Source organism: Protopterus annectens, chromosome 13.part0 (assembly GCF_019279795.1).
Source record: "Protopterus annectens isolate FY-2018-M chromosome 13.part0, PAN1.0, whole genome shotgun sequence".
Classification (NCBI taxonomy): Eukaryota; Metazoa; Chordata; order Ceratodontiformes; family Protopteridae; genus Protopterus; species Protopterus annectens.
The window spans coordinates 916,991,299-917,004,761 of NC_056747.1; the positions used below are offsets into that span (position 1 = coordinate 916,991,299).

Consider the following 13,463-nt stretch of genomic DNA (forward strand, 5'->3'; position numbering starts at 1 on the left):
CACCTTCTTCAGTAGCCTCAAATACAAGACCCTCTTGAGGAATTTCTGTACTACAAAAGAATAAAGGGGGGAACCAAGGCAGGCAAACTGAAGAGAGACATACATCTTCATTAATGATTATGACAATCCTCACTTATAAAGGTCTAAAAAGTATTAGATGATCATGGACACCAGAATTTGATTAGGATCCAGGACCCTCCCCTGGCAGTACAGGGATAAATGGTTTCCATTTTGCTAGTTATGCCTTTCTTGTATTTGGCTAACTAGCCTTTAACATAGTAAGCTCATCCCTAGAAAATGTGCCTAAAGGGAATGACAGATCACCCAAGCAGTCAGCTTTATGGTCTTAAGATTTAAGAATACAAGTGACCCAAAGAGGTTCAGATATTGAGCTAATAGTACAAAGCTCTGTCCTAACCACACTCAAAGTACAGTTGTGTACACTTAACATAAATGTAGATATTAGAGTGTATTCACTGTTTCAGTCATTACATTTGGGTTATCTGCTTGCAGGTAGCCATCAGTCGGCCTGATTAACAAAGTCTTGGGTCCTGCGTCGGTTGCTGTCCCTTCTTCCATGACGTCAGGGGTATAAAACATGCAGCCGACACCATTACATCAGTTCTTCTTGCTCCAGATGTCAGGTGCCCCCCTAAATGGGAGCAATTTAATATAAAGGTACAAAAATATACCTCCATCAAAAAAGCAAATACAACAAAAAGGCTGTTAAGCATAGTAAAGGAAAGTATAGGTATAGCTAAAATAAGTTAGGCGGCTGGAGGGAGGGTAAAACCAGGACTGCAACAATTAATACACTCTAACGTCTACATTTATGGTAAGTGTACACAACTGTGCTATGTTCTTTGTGTTTCACTGTTGCAGTCATTACATTTGGGTAGATTCCCAAAGCTAGGGTTGGGAGGAGGAATTTAAATAGCATTAGGACCAGCTATAAGGACCTGCAAGACTGCAGTGGCAAAGCCAGCTCTGGATTTAGAGAAAATTGGCAAATTATAATGCTTGGTGAAAGTATGTACAGAACTCCAGGTAGCAGCTTCTAGGATGCCCCTGGTAGGGACACCTCTGAGAAAGGCTGTAGAGGTAGATGCAGCCCTGGTGGAGTGAGGTTTGATCCCCTGGGGGATAGATCTTCCATGGTGCTTATAGCTGAAATGAATGCAATGGCCTATCCATTTAGAAATGGTTTGCTTTGAAACAGCCTTCCCCTCTGCCCCTGCAGCAAATGCTACCAGCAGTTCAGATTTCCTTTGATGTTTAGTCCTGTCCAAGTAGAATCTGAGTTGTCTGTGCACATCTAAGGAATGCAGTATCCGTTCCCCCTTTGTTCTGTGGATTGGGAAAGAAGGTTGGCAAATGAAAGGACTGATTAAGAGCCACACTGGATACCACCTTGGGCATGAAGGATGGATTGGTTCTGAGGGACACCCTGTCCGCATGAAAGATGATGAAAGGCTCCACTGCCATAAGGGCCCGAGATTCAGATACCCTTCTAACTGAAATGATTGCTAAAAGGAAAGCTGTTTTCCAAGAAAGAAATTTTAAGTCTGCAGCAGTAGCTGGCTCGAAAGGAGGTAGAGTGAGTTTCTCCAAAACAAAGTTAAGGTCCCAGGCTAGGGTTGGAGCTCTCCTGGGTGGGTTCAAATTTTTGGCCCCTCTGAGGAACTGCTTGAGCAGAGGATAACAGAAGAGGGGCGGGTTCTGTGTTATAATGAGCTGAAATGTCTGAGGCGTGGATTTTAATGGAGGAAAAAGACAGGCCGTTGTAAAGCATCTCAGTTAAGGATTGTAAAATCCGAGGTAAATTGGGTGCTGCTGTGCTCATCCTTCGAGATTGGTTCCAGGCACAGAATCTTTTCCATTTTTCAGCATAGGATTTTCTAGTGCTAGACCTCCTTGCCTCTAAAATGACATCAATCACTGGTTTACTAAGGGATGGTAAAGGAGAGCTTAGGTAATTAGCCAGGCTGTTAGGTTCAGTGTTTGAAGCTGAGGGTGCAGAATCTGGTTCTCCTGCTGTGACAGTAGGGTAGGAGTCTGAGGCAGGTGCCATGGGGCCAACAGTGACACTGCGCAGGAGGAAGTACCAGTGTTGGTGTGGCCAGGCTGGTGCAATCAAAATCATCCTTGGTTTGTCTTCTTTGATCTTTAGTAGTACTTTGGAGAGCAGAGGCAGAGGAGGAAACGCATAAACTGATAGGTTTTTCCAGCTGAAGGACAGAGCATCCACTTTCCAAGCTTGTCTGTGGGGCGTCCTTGCACAAAATTTTTCCAATTGATAGTTCTGGGGGGGGGGGGGGGGGGGGAGGCAAACAAGTCTATATCTGGGCTCCCCAATTTGCTTGTCAACACGTTGAAAATCCTTGGTTCCAGTTTCCACTCGTGTGGGTCCATGAGGGTTCTGCTTAGTCCATCTGCCAGTGTATTTAGTTTTCCTGGCAAGAATTGAGCTCGTAGATGTACTTGGTAGCTCAAGGCTGTGTTCCACAATGCCATAGCTAGTCTGCAGAGGGGGTAAGAATGTGTATCCTCCTGCTTGTTTATGTACCACATAACAGTGGTGTTGTCCGTCTTTACCATTAATTGTCCTGGAAGAATGTGGTCCTTGAAGGCTGTCAGAGCATTCTGTACAGCTAACATTTCTTTATGACTGATATGAAGGTGCATTTGAATTGAGCTCCATTTGCCCTGAATGCACTTCCCTGCCACGTGCGCGCACCCCCCCCCCATGCATAGTCTGATGCGTCTGTTAGGGTTTGGGTGGCAGGGGGTAGTGTGAATGGTAGTCCCTTGTTTTGGTGGCAGGCCTCTGCCCACCAAAGGGACTCTAGACGTAGACAAGAAATGATAGGAATCACTGCTTCTAGATCCTGAGAATGTTGACACCGTAGGCTTTTTAGATACCATAGTAGTTTCCTCATATGCAGTCTTGCATATGGAATTAGAAGAATGCAGGAGGCCATGAACCCCAAGGCTTGTAGTATTTGCCTTGCAGATAGGGGTTTTTTTGTGACCACTTGTTTGAAGTAGGTTGTCAAGTGAACTTGTTTCTCTGGCGTGAGGAAAACCATCTGGGAAGTTGTATTCAAGCTTGTTCCCAGGAATATAATTTGTTGACAGGGTACCAGGTGTGATTTCTTTTCATTTATGGTGTAGCCCAGACAGGTTAGCACCCTCTGTACAAAAGCCAGATGATTCAAAAGTATGTCCGGGTTTTCTGCCTGAATTAGACAATTGTCCAGGTATTGGTATACTTGAATATTTCTTTGCCTGCAAAATGCAATGACTGGAGCTAGGCACTTTGTGAATACTCTGGGCGCAGTAGGTAAGCCAAAGGGCAGTGCAGAGAACTGATAGTGCGTGTAGCCTGATTTGAAGCGTAGGTATCTTCTGCAAGATTCCCTGACTGGGATGTGCAGGTATGCTTCCTTTAAATTTAGTGTTGCCAACCAGGCATCTTTGCTTAGCATAGGAAGCAACTGGTGAAGAGTCAGCATCTTGAATTTTGGAATCACCAAAAAAGTGTTTAGAGTAGGCAGGTCCAGGATAGGACACCATGAATTGTCTTTTCTGGGTACTAGGAAAAATCTCTAGTAGAAACCTTGCCCCTTTTTCTCTTCTGGTACCTAATGAATAGCCCCAATGCTTAAGAGAGAGAGTACTTGCTTTTGGGCCTCTGCCCACTGCTTTGGAGGTAGATCTGGCCAACCGCTTGGAGTTGGTGACGTGTGGAAGTGAAATCTGTATTCTTGGGACACTATATTTAAAACCCATTTGTCTTGGGTAATGAGTCTCCAAGTTCTTTGCATGAAGTGCAATCTTTCCCCCCAAAGGGGCAGTCAGTTGAGAAGTGCTTGGAAGTTTTAAAAAAAGAGGTCATTGAAACAGTTTACCATAAGGGGGAGTTTTATTACTCCCAAATTTGGAAGTGGAGGCCCCCCACTGTTTAGTCCTGTGCGTCCCCTGGGACTGAAGCCTGGGTGCTCTGCTGGATCTGAGTTTGGACTGAAAAGGTCTGGAAGAGGCAGGAAAGGACCAATTCTTAGAAGGCCAATCCCTACTAAATCTTGGAGGTTGTACTTGTAAAAAGTCAACAGTTTGCATAGATTTAGCTTTTTCCTCAATCTTTTTAAGAACTTCTGCCTTGTGCCAAACAGGTGGCCCTGACTTAAGGGAGCATCCAATAATTTCACTTTAACATGATCTGGCGAGGATTGCTCCTTAAGCCAAGCACACCTAAGTACAGACCCAGTTACCGCAGCCCTGCAAAATGCCTCTAGTGAATCACGACCACATTGCAATGAATGTTTACCAACTTGTTCAGCAGAATGCATAAAATACTGTAAATCCTTATTTTCAGCACAATCAGGAGTCATCATTTTCTGTGTAAGGAATCCAATAATATGCAGCTTATACTTTAACATATGAAACTGGCAATTCAAGGCCCTAATGGCCAAAGTTGCAGAAGTGTATACCTTCTTACCCCAACTATCCAGCACCCGGGAGTCTATAAGAGGGGGTAGGATTTTTGGCAGTAGTAGCTTTAATGCCCTTGGGTCCCTGTGAAATGGTTTCAGGATTCGCAGTAGGATTTTTGAAAAGGAACTTGGGAGAGTCAGGAACTTAATATCTGTCAGGTTTTCTGGAAGCAGGAGGCAGAGAGACAAGGACCATTAGATTCCGAAAAGGCAACAACAACAATGTCCAGTAAAGGAAGAATAGCTAAAGTCCTGTGATGGGGCAGGAGTAAGAAATCCCTAAGCCTCTTTTTAGAATCGGAGAAATCCTGACTTTCCCAATGAAAAAGCTCCCTGAGAGTATGCAAGGTTTCACCAAAAGAGAAATCCTCTGGGGGGGGGGAATGGAGTCCTCGGCATCAGAATCCTCATAGGTAGATAAGAGTAAATCCTGGTCATCACAGGAAACAGAAATTTCAGAATCCCGGTCAGAAGTATCATAAGCAAACTCAGTCCTAGGTCTCAGAGGGGGAAGGTTGGCTTCCCCATATTAAAGTAATAAGGTCTTCAGTCATTCTTATCATTTGTTCTTTAGGCATAGAGGACTGACCATGAGGTCTGGGCGTCAGTTTTCTAGGCATGGCTTGAGTTTTAGGCCTTGAAGAAGAAGATGGCGCCGGTTTAATATGCCAGTAAGTAGGCCTGAATACACCCTCAGAAGCCGGTGCCTGCACAGCGTATTCGGACCCAACCACGGAAGAGACATCCACAGGTTCCACAGTTGAAGCACCTCAAGGCATACTGGACTCCGAATGGGTCTCAGTAGAGGCCTGCGAATCTGAAGTAGAGGGCATCAGGGGCTGCGAAAGCACCTGAGTACCGGCGAACTGGGCGGCCTGTCTGTCTTTATCTTTGCGTTTCTTCGGAATGTTGGTAGTCGGATGGCTTACAGAAGACATATCAGGATAATTGAACAGAGCATCAAAAAATTTAGAAGCGCAAATATACAGACGACTGATAGTTTGTGGTTTAAATAAGGTACAAAACCGACAGCGAGGTACTTCGTGGTCAAGGCCTTGGCAAGGAATACAGTACGAATGAAAATCTTTGAGGTATTTGCTTTCCACAAGAAATGCAATTTCCTTTTACTGACATCGGTTTAGAGCAAGAAAAGGTTTCCACAATGGGGTACTTAGCTTTTAGTTGAAGACTTCAGTTCTGAAACTCGAAAACGAAAATTTCAGGAGTCTGCTGACTGGCACTTGTGAACTGCTTCTGCTCTGGGCACCGCACGGCAAGAAAGACTGATGTAATGACATTGGCTGCATGTTTTATACCACTGACGACCTGACGTCACGGAAGAAGACAGCAACCGATGCAGGACCCAAGACTTTGTTAATCAGGCCGACTAAGGGCTACCTGCAAGCAGATAACCCAAATTTAATGACGGCAACATTGAAACACGAAGATCAGAGTCCTGATCAGAAGATTCATAATCAACTTAAGTCCTAGGCCTCTTAGAAGGGGGGCTTGGCTACCCCTGATTAGAGTTATTAGATCTTCAGCCATTCCTATTGTTTGTTTTTTAGGCATAGAGTCCTGAGCATGTGGCCTGGGCGTTGTTTTTTTAGACATGGATCGAGATTTAGGCCTAAGTAAAGAAGGAGGCGTCGGTTTAATATTCAAGTCCGTAGGCCTGAATACACCTTCAGAAGCCGGTGCCTGCACAGCAGCTCCGGACCCATCCACAGTAGAGACATCCACGGGTTCCACAGTTGAAGCATCTCGCGGCATACCGGACTCCGAATGGGTCTCAGTAGAGGCCTGCGAATCAGAAGTAGCGGGTATCAGGGGCTGCGAAAGTGCCTGAGTACCGGCGAACTGGTGACTGGCTTAGAAGCGTAGTCGGTAGTTTTGAACCTCGGCGGCCTGTCTCTGTCTTTATCTTTGCGTTTTTTCAGAATCCCAGTAGTCAGATGGCTAACCAATGACATTTCTGGATAATTAAACAGAGAACCGAAATATTTAGAGGTGAAAATATACTGACGGACAGTGTGCTGATTAAATAAAGCACAAAACCGACAGCAAGGTACGTCGTGGTCAGGGCCTAGGCAAGGAATACAGTACGAATGAAAATCTTTGAGGTATTTGCTTTCCACAAGTAATGCAATTATGAATTTTACTGACATCGGTAAGGAGCAAGAAAAAGTTTCCCCAACAGGGTACTTAGCTTTAGTTGAAGACTTCAGTTCTGAAACTCGAAAACGAAAATTTCAGGAGTCGGCCGACTGGAACTTGTGAACTGCTTCGGGCACGGCAAGAAAGATTGATGTAATGGCATCGGCTGTATGTTTTATACCCCTGACGACCTGACGTCATGGAAGAAGGGACAGCAACCGACTCAGGACCCAAGACTTTGTTAATCAGGCCGACTGAGGCTACCTGCAAGCAGATAACCCAAATGTAATGACTGCAACAGTGAAACACGAAGAACATCAGTACATTTTTGTCTGCTTTTCTTTTTGAAGCAAAAAGGTCTACCTCTGATTTCCTTGAAGAATTTATTTTATTTTTTAACATCCACTTGTGGGGCTCTGACACTGCCCCACTCAAGTGATCCACCAAGTTATCGTCTTCCCCTGGGAGATATTACCCACCCCCTGGGCTGTCTTTCAAAGTTACAGGGCTATACAGTGTGTGTGTGGAGGGGCAGGAATGGAATCCCTCCATCTGTTTATGTACCACACTACTGTGGGGTGCTGGCTATCACCAGAGTAACTGATTTCCACTTTTGTTTGAATGCTGTCATGCTCCTGAGACCTGCCATTTCCTTCAGATTCATATTGCCCTTTATGAGTGTTGTCCCACCTGGCTTTCACCTGTAAATGATTTGTGTGGGCGAATGTTGAAATTACTTGGGGATCTAACTGCCAGAGAAAGGGTACTCCTTTGCACTGTTAGCAAGGATCTATCCACATAGCCCCTCCCTTTTTAGAGAAGGAAGTAGCTTGATGCTGAAGTTCGGGGAGTGCTGACACGACACCCCACCACTGTATTTTCCTTGTGAAAAGTTTGCTAAGGGTATCATGGCAATGTAGCACAGTGCTCTCAAAAGTTCCCTGGCCCAAGCTTTGTACTTTTGAAACTGTTACCTGACATAACGTACTGGGTAAGAAAAATGAACTCTTTCTGCAGTAGAAAAGCCATTTGCTTCTTGGGAGTCTGACAGGGACTTTGGTCCACCCAAGTAACAGGGTAAGGAACTGCAACAACACCTCACTAGAGCCAACACCCTTGAGCTTAAGGTAACACTCAGAATGAAAACCTATGGTGTTGGCCTCTTGGAATTTTGACTCTCGAGGGTGCTTCTCCATTTTTTTTCCTCCACCAGGACATCCATGGATGATGGCGGCCTGGCCAATGCCATGGCAATCCTGGAAAAAAGCCAGTAAACCTTTCTGGTTACAGTAACCCTGGAGAACATCATCTCTCTGCCTGATGGTCTTCTATTTGAATGCACCACAGTGGAGACGGGAGATGATGTTATGCTCCTTCCCCATGCAACATGACGGTTAGGGAAGTCTTTGTAAGCTATTTGTTTCCTTCAATGGAATACAATTACGGCCTTTATTTGCTGACATTTTTAGCAACTAACAGTCAGACTCTCTCAATGTGAATGAATACAACATGAACTCTTTCTGAAAACCAGGCCAAACCAATGGATTGATAATGGTTTAGCAACTCGTATCTATCTTTGCACAAGAAAATACAGCTTTGCAAGTTAAGTTACTGTAACAATAGATGCTGGAATGATCCCTGCTGCAGCAGCCTAAACTATATGGGCTATATCCTGCTAAATTATAACAGCTGGTCAACTGCCAAAAGTACAAGGCACTTTCCATGCACCCAAACGGGTTGAGATGAGCGGTCAGGTTTGGTCCCAAAGTCCTTCACAGATAGCATTCATGTCAAAAGACACAGGGAGGCTAAAGCCTTGAGGACAATGCTAGTGAAAAGTACTAAATGTCCACACCTTAACATTAAATGCATACAAAAATAAGTGGGATGGAGGGAGGAAGAGAGTGGCTACTGCAGACATGAACAAACATCAGCTGTTATAGTAAGCTTACTTCTACATCTAAACTACGTTTTTCATATGCCTCATTACTGCAGTATCATAAGCTATATGGGTGAATTACCATAGCTTAAAAAGATTGGGAGGAGACCCTGGAGAATGGTCCTAAGTAAAGCCTGTCCTAGACATGGAAAGGAATCTAGTTTATAGTGCTTTGTAAAAGTATGCACAGAGAAGCAACTTGATGCTTCTAGAATACTTATACAATCCATCCCTTTTCAAAAAGCAAGTAGTAAAGCCAAGGCCTTGTCAGAAAGAGCCTCAACTCTGCCTGGAATAGTTTTGCTGTAGGGGTTATAAAAAAGTAACAGCATGACAAAACCATGTGTCTGTTTTTTCCCCTTAAACTCACTAGAAATGAACAACTGATTACAAAATCTAAAATATTTTCTTTGGTTAAGATAGTTTCGGAGTTGAATGCGGAAATCCAAGGTATGGAGTATCCTTTTTCCCCCTCATTTTTAAATTCTGTTAAGAAAATAACATGGGCAGCCTGGCTTAAGGTGAACTCTCACACCACTAAGCATAAATGAAGGATTAGTTCTCAAGGAAGCACTATCTTTGTGGAAGATGAGAAGGTTGCCCCACCACAAGAGCTTACAATTAAGACAGTCTTCCTACAGAGGTCAGAGCAAATAGTAAAATGTTTTTCATGTCAAGTACTTAAAGTCAGCCTGTGGAGTTGGTTCAAATAGAACGAGAGTTAGTTTATTTTTTCAACACAAAATTAAGATCACCAGGAGCCGCCACCCGTTTTCTAGGAGGCTTCTTATGCAACACCCCTTTCAAAAACAATTTTACATGAGACTACACTGAAAGAGGGGAATCCAAAGGCAGACATGCTGAAATGGATGACAACACGATCCTTTGAGGAGTAAGGCAGACCATAAGACAGTGACTTACACAAATCAATGAAGAGCCACAGAAACGCTAGCCCTGAATGGGTGTTGAATCTTTTCTTGGCTCCAACCATAAAACCTTTTCCATTTAACTAATGTATCATTTTCTAGTAAAGAGAGTTTCCTTGCCTCCATTAATACCCGCTGCATATCCTCCGAAAAAAGTGCATAAAAGGTATTGAAATTCTATCTTCCAGTCAGTCAACTCCAGCTGTTTTGGGTCAGGATACAGCAAACACCCCTAATCTTATGCAAGAAAATCCAGTCTGTGAGGAAGGCTGTGGTAATTTCTCCTGGCCATTTCCAAAAGGGAGAAACACTACTACCTGGGCCAGAAGGGAGTCACAAAGTACAGTTGTGTACACTTACCATAAATGTAGATGTTCGAGTGTATTCACTGTTGCAGTCATCACATTTGGGTTATCTGCCTACAAGTAGCCCTCATCTGGCCTGAATACCAGAGTCATGGATTCCTGCATCGGGTGCTGTCTCTTCTTCCATGACGTCAGGTCGTCAAGGGTATAAAACATGCAGCAGACGCCATTACATCACTTTTTCTTACCCCAGATGTCAGGTGCCCCCACAATTGGAAGCAATTATATGTTATGGTGCACTTCCATCAAAAAGCAAATACACCAGAAAACGTAAATACACCAAAGAAGAAGGAAAGGTAGAGCCAAGAGACATCAGGGGGCTGGTGGGAGGTTAACCAGAACTGTAACAGTGAATACATTCAAACATCTACATTTATGGTAAGTGTACACAACTGCACTATGTTTTTCATGTTTCACTGTTGCAGTCATCACATTTGGGTTGATTCTCAAAGCTAAGGAAGGGAGGAGGAAGTTAGAGAGCATTGAGGCCAGCTATTAAGCCCTGCAAGACTGCAGTGGCAAAACCAGCTCTGATTTTAGAAAAACAGGCATGTGGTAATGCTTGGTGAAGGCATGTACAGAGCTTCAAGTAGCAGCTACTAGGATGTCCCTGGTAGGGACTCCTCTGAGAAAGGCTGCAGAGGCAGATGCAGCTTTGGTGGAATGTGATCTTATCCCCAGTGGGGTAGGTTTTCCATGGTGCTTGTCGCAAAAATGAATGCAATGGGCTATCCATTTAGAAATGGTTAGCTTTGAAATGGACTTCCCCCTCTGCCCCTGCAGCAAAGCCAGCTAGCAGCTGTCCAGATTTTCTAAGAGGCTTAGTCCTGTCCAAATAAAATCTAAGCTGTCTGTGCACATCGAGAGTGTGCAGTATTCATTCTCCTTTGTTTTGTGGATTAGGGAAACAAGTAGGCAAATGAATGGACTGATTTAGGGCCACACTAGACACCACCTTGGGCATAAAGGAATAATTGGTCCTGAGGGAAACCCTGTCTGCATGGAAGATAATGAAGGGTTCCATTCCCATGAGGGCCTGTAATTCAGACACTCTTCTTACTGAAGTGATAGCTAGAAGGAAGGCTGTTTTCCAAGAAAGGAACTTCAACTATGCAGTTACAGCTGGCTCAAAGGAAGGGTGAGCGAGCTTTTCCAATACAAAGTTAAGGTACCAGGCTGGAGTAGGGGCTCTCCTGGGCGGTCTTAAGTTTTTAGCCCCTTTGAGGAATTGCTTCAGCAAGGGGTGGGGTTCTGTGTTGCAATGAGCTGAAATGGCTGAGGCATGAATTTTGATGGAGGAAAAGGAAAGGACCTTGTGAAGCATCTCAGTTAAGTATTGAAGAATCTGAGGTAAATTGGGCGCTGCTGTGCCTATCCCTTGAGTTTGGTTCCAAGAACAGAATCTTTTCCATTTTTCAGCATAAACTTTTCTAGTATTAGGCCTCCCTGCCTCCAGAATGACATCAATACCTGTTTACTGAGGGATGGTAACAGAGAGATCGGGTAATTAGCCAGGCTGCCAGGTTCAGTGTTTGAAGCTGAGGATGCAGAATCTGGTCCTCCTGCTGGGACAGCAGGGTAGGGGTCTGAGGCAGGTGCCAGCAGTGACGCACTGCGCAAGAGGAGGTACACCAGTGTTGGCGTGGCCAGTCTGGTGCAATCAGTATCGTCCTTGGTTTGTTCTGTTTGATCTTTAGTAGTACTTTGGAGAGGAGAAGCAGAGGAGGAAAGGCATAAACTGATAGATTTTTCAAGCTGAAGGACAGGGCATCCACTTTCCAAGCTTATTTGTGGGGAGACGTTGTGCAGAATTTTTCCAACTGGTAAGTTCTGGGGGGAGGCAAACCGGTTTATATCTGGGCTCGCCCATTTGTTTGCCAACATGTTGAAAGTCTTTGGTTCCAGCTTCCACTCGTGTGGGTCCATGAGATTTCTGCTTAGTTCGTCTGCCAGTGTATTTAGCTTTCCTGGCAGGAATTGAGCCTGTAGATGCACTTGGTAGCTCAAGGTTGTGTTCCACAGAGCCATGGCTAGTCTGCAGAGGGGGTATGAATGGGTAACCCCCTGCTTATGTACCACATCACTGTGGTGTTGTCCATCTTTACCATTAATTGTCCTGGAAGAATGTGGTCCTTGAAGGCTGTCAGAGCATTCTGTACAGCTAACATTACTTTTTGATTGATATGTAGACCCATTTGCCCCAAATGCATTTCCCTGCCAGGTGAGCCCCCCATGCATAGCCTGATGCGTCTGTTAGGGTTTGGGCGGCAGGGGGTAGAGTGAATGGTAGTCCCTTGTTTTGGTGGCAGGCCTCTGCCCACCAAAGGAGCCCTAACTGTAGGCAAGGTATGATAGGAATCATTGCTTCTAGATCCTGGAATGTTGACACCATTGGCTTTTTAGATACCATTGTAGTTTCCTCATATGCAGTCTTGTATATGGAATTAGGAGAATGCAGGAGGCCATGAACCTCAAGGCTTGCATTATTTGCCTTGCAGATAGCAGGGTTCTTGTGGCCATTAGTCTGAAATACGCTGTCAAATGAATTTGTTTCTCTGGCGTGAGGAAAACCATCTGGGAATTGGAGTTCAAGCTTACTCTCAGGAATATAATTTGTTGACAGAGTACAACATGAGATTTTTTCATTTATGGTGTACGCCAGACAAGTTAGCACCTTTGGTACAAAACGCCAGATGATTCAAAAGTATGTCCTGGCTTTTTGCCTGAATAAGACAATCGTCCAGGTATGGGTATATCTGAATAATTCTTTACCTGCAAAATGCAATGACTGGAGCTAGGGACTTTGTGAATACCCTGGGGTTGCAGTAGATGAGCCAAACGGCAGTGCAGAGAACTGATAGTGCATGTAGCCTGCTTTGAAGTGTAGTATCTTCTGCAAGACTCCCTGATTGGGATGTGCAGGTAGGCTTCCTTTAAATCCAGTGTTGCCAACCAGGTATCCTTGCCTAGCATAGGAAGCAACTGGTGAAGAGTTAGCATCTTGAATTTTGGGATCACCAAAAAGGTGTTTAGGACAGAAAGGTCCAGGATAGGACACCATGAGTAGTCTTTTCTGGGTACCAGGAAAAGTCTTGAGTAGAAACCTTGTCCCTTTTCCCATTCTGGTACAGTCTGAATAGCCCTTATATATAGAGTACTTGCTTTTGAGCCTCTGCCCACTGATTTGGCGGTAGATCTGGCCAACCATTTGGGATTGGTAATGTGTGAAAGTGAAATCTGTATCCTTGGGATACTATATTTAAAACCCATTTGTCCTGGGTAATGAGTTCCCAGTTTTTTGCCTGCAGAGCAATCTTTCCCCTTAAAGGAGCAGTCAGTCGAGAAGGGCTTGGAAGTTTTAAAGTTAAGTCACCAAGACATTTTACCATACGGGGGAGTCTTACTACTCCCTGTTTTGAAAGTGGGAGCCCCCACTGCTTAGTCCTGTGCGTACCTTGGGATTGAAGCCTGGGTGTTCTGCTGATTCTGGGTTTGGAATGAGAAGGCCCAGAAGAGGCAGGAAAGGACCAATTCTTAGAGGGCCAATGCCTACTAAATCTTGGAGGCTGCACTTGTAAGA

At 44.5% G+C, this 13,463-nt stretch overlaps 1 protein-coding gene across 1 annotated transcript in view; it reads right to left on the reverse strand.

Annotated features, from left to right (window-relative positions):
- The window catches only part of PSME3 (proteasome activator subunit 3), a 425,070-nt gene that overhangs the window by 76,402 nt on the left and 335,205 nt on the right, over positions 1–13,463 (reverse strand). The gene's annotated exons all lie outside the window — the stretch shown is intronic.